Source organism: Hemibagrus wyckioides, linkage group LG22 (genome assembly GCF_019097595.1).
Source record: "Hemibagrus wyckioides isolate EC202008001 linkage group LG22, SWU_Hwy_1.0, whole genome shotgun sequence".
Classification (NCBI taxonomy): Eukaryota; Metazoa; Chordata; class Actinopteri; order Siluriformes; family Bagridae; genus Hemibagrus; species Hemibagrus wyckioides.
The window spans coordinates 13,644,140-13,650,935 of record NC_080731.1 but is presented as its reverse complement, the minus strand read 5'-3'; positions in this window follow the sequence as shown (position 1 = coordinate 13,650,935).

Here is a 6,796-nt window from a genome sequence, read left to right as displayed (position 1 = left end):
GTTACATAAGTTAATAATTACATATCTTACCTTCCTGGATGACTTCTGGTGTTTCTTCTGCATTTTCGCTTGCCTTTTTTGTTCCTGCCTTAGTCTCTTCAGTTCCAGGTCTTTCAGCTGCAGCTGAAAATCCAGTTCTCTGAGCCTTTCAAGCTGCTGCCTTTCCTGCCGAGACTATGATATCCACAGGTAAAAATAAATAAATAAAGGAAAAAAGATATGAAAGATGCAAAATATTCACTGGTTTGTTAGTATGTCAATTTGAAAAAGATAGAGAGAATCATATATATCAGTCATTTATATCTCTAAATACAAATCCTGCAGTCCTGCTTTAAACCAGTAGACTGATCCTATATACACTTTATATAAAGGCTTCTTTTACATGCTGACTGTGCATTATCCTTCAACCTAGTAGTATAAATAAACACATGGTTACAATGCATAGTGTGTTGCGTAAAGTTGTCATCCTGCTTTCAGTTCATATCAATGTCGATCCCAAAATGTTCGATTCGCTGACTCCAAGCAATGAAATTTAAGTCAATGCAAAAAATTTTGAGTCAAGTACACACACCCAAAATTACTGGCCTCAGGCAAACACTACAAGCAAAACAAACACTTTATCTAAATTTCAAGTTTGAGAGACAGCTAGTAAATATTTATTTTGCCTTTATTTTTAGTGGATGGAATTAATCAGAGTTTAAAAAGGCACTTGGCAGAACCAGTAAAAAAAAAAGTACTGTCACCTTACATTTGTCTTAATGTCTCATGTTGGTTACATACATAATAATATTGTTATTGTGTAAATATCAGTAATGTTAATGTCAGAGGTGGACAGTAACAAAAGTACATTTACTTGAGTACTGTACTTAAGAACACTTTTTGAGTACCTGTACTTTACTTGAGTATTATTTTTTTCTGGAAACATGTTACTTTAACTTCACTACATTTGAAAGGTAAACATTGTACTTTTTACTCCACTACATTTCTGGCAAGGTCATTGATTAGAACGTAGTTACGTTAATCAGAGGATGATTTTTTTTTTCACTCTTGTAGCGTCACGTGTCGTGAAGTTCAGTGGTTTTTCCGGCATTTGTTGAACTCTGATCCATTGATGGCAAAATGGATGAAGACAGATCATCGGCGTATCCATGGCCATACTTAGACATTATGTTCCAATTTTTAGCAAAGAGTAAAGATCCTTTTCATTTTAAATGTTTGCTTTGTTTACCGAAAACAAACCACATTGCAGCCTATAAAAACTCTCCATCCAACCTGCGGAAGCATATTGAGGTTTGTATACTTTTAATTTCTGGTAAAAGCTTCAAATTGATATTGCCTGTGCCATGAAGTATGTATGGTAAGGCAAATGTTCTTTTTTACATATTTGTTTGCCTAGTTGTCATAGCTTTGCATATACACCACCAACGCTTTGGTAATGATGTTAGTTAACATGCAAAAACATTTGCTGCTGTAAGGACGCACTCGAGGCAGGCGTAGTAGAATCCATATGCAGATCTTTATTCACAAAACGGCAGGCAAGAATCGGAATCGATATGGCTAAGCGAAAGGGTCAAAAACCGGAAAAATCAAGAACTAGCGAACAGAAACCAAAACCGCAAAACCGAGACTCGTAGAAAACAGTAACAGGCAAAGATCATACACATAGCAGGCAATCAGGAACAATAAACAAGGTTTGGTATGTAATCCACTGGAGAGAACAATACTTCGCAGTGAACAATAGGCAGCGTGCTGCTAAAATACCCGAGTAAGACAGGAAGTGAGTTCGCAAATGTCAATATTCGGGTGATGGCTCCCTCTGGCACTCTGGTTCTGCAAGCATCGTTACAGAACCCCCCCCTCTAGGAACACCTCCAGGTGTTTGTCGACGCGGGCGCCCCCGTGGACGAGGAGCAGGTCAATTCGGGAAGCTCAGATGGAATTCCTCAGTGAGCGAGGGGTCGAGAATGTCCTGTGCATTAACCCAACAACGCTCCTCTGGGCCGTAACCCTCCCAATCCACCAGATACTGAAGGCGGCCACCTCGACGACGGGAATTCAGGATGGTGCGCACCTGGTAGGCAAGGGAGCCATCAATGTCCAGTGATGGGGGAGGTTCAGTGATAGCGGGGCCGGTGGTTTGAGGCTCGTGGAAGGGCTTGAGTAAAGACACATGGAAGGTAGGCGAGATACGATACGATGCTGGAAGCTCAAGGCGGAAAGAAACTGGATTAACTTGGCGTAGAATTTTAAATGGGCCAACAAACTTGGGGCTTAACTTATGACAAGGAAGTTTTAGTTTTATATTCCTAGTAGAAAGCCACACCTTCTGACCCACTTGGTAAGCTGGGTGGGGACGCCGACGCCGGTTAGCTTGGAGCTCTTGTCATCGGATCGCTCTCTGGAGACGAACATGGGCTCTTTCCCAGACCTCCTGACTACGTCTTGACCAGTCTTCAACTGTAGGCACAGCCGAGGGTTCCCTGGATCAAGGAAAGAGCGGAGGTTGATAGCCCAATACACATTGGAAGGGAGTTAAGCCGGTCGAGGAGTGGTGCAACGAGTTTTGGGCATACTCAGCCCAGGGGAGAAACTCACTCCAACGGTGTTGCTCACGGCTGCAGTATGTTCTTAGGAACCTCCCAATTTCTTCATTAAGCCGCTCCGCTTGGCCATTGGACTGGGGGTGATACCCAGAGCTGAGGCTGACATTGATCCCGAGTTGTTTGCAAAACTCCGACCACACACGAGATGTGAACTGTGGGCCGCGATCAGAAACAATGTCCTCGGGTAAACCATAGTGACGGAAGATGTTTTGGAAAATGGTTGTGGCTGTTTCCATGGCAGTAGGTAGACCTTTCATGGGGATTAACTTGCAGGACTTGGAAAAGCAGTCGATTACAACCATGACTGTGGTGAAACCTTGAGAGACAGGGAGGTCTATGAGAAAGTCTACTGAGATGTGAGACCAGGGTCGGCGTGGAACTGGCAGTGGTTGAAGTAGACCTTCTGGTAGCTGACGGCTCGTTCGGGACTGTGCGCAGACCGAGCAGGAACGGATAAACTCCTCGACATCGTGGTTGAGCGATGGCCACCAGAATCTTTGTCGTACCAGCTGAATGGTTCTACGGGTGCCGGGGTGTCCTGAACTCAGGCTCTCATGGGTCCATCGTAACACTTGTTGGAAACCTGTGGGTACATAAACTTTGGTCGGTGGACATGTTGGGGGAGGAGCCTCTGTCGATTGAGCTCGTTCAATTTCAAGTCAATGCAGGGTCGAAGGCCGCCGTCCTTCTTTTCTACGAAGAAGAATCCTGCCGCCGCTGGTGAGGTAGACGGGCGGATGTATCCAGCTGCAAGGGCTTCTTCAATATATTCCTCCATAGCAAGCTTTTCAGGAAGTGACAGGGGGTAAATACGATTCTTAGGTGGCATGGTGTTCGGAAGAAGGTCAATGGCACAGTCCCAGGGTTGATGTGTGGGTAATCTGGCGGCCTTTTCTTTACTGAAGACCTCTTGGAAATCTTGGTATTCTTTAGGGCGTGTGACTTGGGGCGATGATTCGGGGCTTTCGATAGACGTGGAAAGGCATGGACAGGTTATCGGGTTGCAAAAACAGTTCTCTAGGCAAAAGGTAGACCACTTTTTTAATTCCCCCTCCTTCCATGAAATGTCCGGGTCATGAAGTTGAAGCCAGGGAAGGCCTAGGACGACAGGGTTTGATGGTGAGGAAATAACGAAAAATCTCAGTCTTTCTCTGTGAAATAATCCAATCTGAACCTCCATGAGAGGTGTGTGGTGAGTAAGAAGGCCCTCCCCAATGGGCTGATCATTTATGGCAGTGACTTTTAACGGCGGAGTGCATGGGATAGTAGATAGGCCGAGCTCACGGACCAGGTTGCTGTCTATCAGGTTCACTGCTGATCCGGAGTCAACCAGCGCTGTGACGAAAAAACGAGAGTCATTGTGAAGGACGTAGGCAGGAAGCGAAATCTTAGAAACCAGCTTCATGACTTCTCTCTGGGACGTGGCAGGCTTCTCTGGGCATTGGAAGACTCTGTGACCTGGTTGTCCACAGTAGAAGCACAGCTGCATCTGCACACGGCGTTCGCGCTCAACCTCAGAAACACGTGACCTCCCCAGTTGCATAGGCTCGGTGACTTCCTCCTTCTGGCTGTGGTATTCCATAGTGCCACGTGTTGAGGAACGAGGTGTGGGGGTGCGAGTACGATGCTGGCGCCGCAGGTTGTCAAGGCGAATAGCAGTGGATATGTACTGGGAGAGTGTAACATCAGTGTCTCTGCACGCCATTTCCGCCTTCAGCTCTCTAGTAAGTCCTTCCCGAAACACCGCTATTAATGCCGCCTCATTCCAGCCTGACTGAGCAGCGAGCGTGCGGAACTTCAAAATCAGCAGCTGTATCAGTTCCTTGGCGTAATTCCAGTAATAGGACAGAAATGTCTTTACCTCCTGCCGGATACTCAAACACTTCCCTGATCAGTTTCGCGAAGTAATCAGCTGAGGATCCGAATCCCACACAGCCGAAGCCCAATCCAGCGCTTTGCCTGTCAGCAGAGATAAAAGGAATGCGCATCTGACGCTATCGCTGCAGTATACCTCCGGCTGTTGAGTGAAAAAGTTGTCACACTGCCGCAGGAAACCCCGGCATCGATCCGCGGCACCATCAAACTTTTCTGGCAGTACGAAGTGTGGAAATTCACTGCGCAGAGGCGGAACTGGAGCTGCGGCGGGAGATTGTCGTTGTCCTTGGTGGCTTTTAACGCCTCCACCTGGTCCTGGTAGAACCGGATCATATGTCCTTGGCGAACTAAGGTTGCACGAGGATCCGCTGGATTCTCTGAAGGCAAAGTATTCTGTAAGGACGCACTCGAGGCAGGTGTAGTAGAATCCATATGCAGATCTTTATTCACAAAACAGCAGGCAAGAATCGGAATCGATATGGCTAAGCGAAAGGGTCAAAAACCGGAAAATCAAGAACTAGCGAACAGAAACCAAAACCGCAAAACCGAGACTCGTAGAAAACAGTAACAGGCAAAGATCATACACGTAGCAGGCAATCAGGAACAATAAACAAGGCTTGGTACGTAATCCACTTTAGAGAACAATACTTCGCAGTGAACAATAGGCAGCGTGCTGCTTAAATACCCGAGTAAGACAGGAAGTGAGTTCGCAAATGTCAATATTCGGGTGATGGCTCCCTCTGGCGCTCTGGTTCTGCAAGCATCGTTACAGCTGCGTCCAAATTCTCATACTATCTGTCCTAAATAGTATTCGAAAATAGAATTAGTATGCCCCAAATCGTAGTATGCTGAATAGAGTATTCCAAAAATTCCCGGATGGGCTACTACTTCCGGTAGAAATTCAAAGTGCAGAACGATCCACACTCTAATAGGCAATATTGCCCACAACGCATTGCACACTGGAGGGAGGAGCCTTGAGAACGGTGTAAATGCATATTAAAACGGTATAAATGAAATGTGGAAATATATATAACTGACATAAAATGCGAATAGTAAATTATATTGGATAAATAAAAATGAATAAAATGTGAAATGCTTTGTTTATGATGAGTGTGTGTAGCTAGGCAACAACATTCGTTTCCATTATATGACATCCTCGTAGTATGTCCCAAAACGTGCATACTCTTTTGCTACACACTCAAAGGTATGTACTTTTCCAAAACAAAAAAGTACATACTTTTAGTACGTGGTAAAAGTAGGCGAATTACGCAGCAGTAGTCTACAGTATACCGTGTCTGACTCTGCACTGCATGGACTGGAAGGCCTTGGATATTAGTAAAGAGAGTGAAAATAGTATGGATGGTCATTAAAACTAAGCCTTTTGCACAGTACCATGTATATATAAAAACACTGTTTAACAAAAAGTAAATGTCAACACATTGTGTTATTATATATATATAATAAAACAATGCGTTGACATTTACTTTTTACTTTTGATACTTAAGTACTTTTAAAATCAAGTACTTCTGTGCTGTTACTTAAGTAAAAATCTGTCTTTACAACTTTTACTTGTAATGGAGTAATGTTTGACCAGTAGTATCTGTACTTTCACTCAAGTAAGGAAGTTGTGTACTTTGTCCACCTCTGATGTTAATGTATGTTAGTGATCTGTTATTTGATTAAGCCTATATGAAGTAGCTGTATTAATACTAGATGATTAGAAAGAAATCCTTTTTTAATTTATTTATTTTGGTAACTGTTAAAATTAATCAATAGTCTAAACAATTATCAAAATAATCATTAACTGCAGCCTTAATCCTCACCATAATTTTTTCCATTACAGTTGAGGAGAGAGAGAGAGACAGACAGACAGACACAGAGAGAGAGAGAGAGACAGACAAACAGACAGACAGAGACAGACAGACACAGAGAGAGAGAGAGAGAGAGAGAGAGAGAGAGAGAGAGAGAGAGAGAGAGAGATCTTACCTTCCTGGGTACTTTCTGATGTTTCCTCTCCATTTTCTCTCTCCTTTTCTGTTCCTTTCTTGCCCTCTCCAAGTCCTCCAGCTTCAGCTGGAAATCCAGGTCTCTGAGCATTTCAAGCTCCTGCCTTTCTTCTCTTCTTTTTATCAGGCATTTAGTTTTGATCCAATACAGTGTACTATTTTTCTCTTCCTTCTGTAACTTTATCTGCTTAGCAAGCTTCCTCTTCTCCTTTTTCTTTTTCTCAAGCTCCAAATTCATCAGCTCAAGATTTCTCTCTATCTCATATCTCTCTCTGCGCAAAGCTTCCAGGTTTGCCATATCTCTCAAATGGG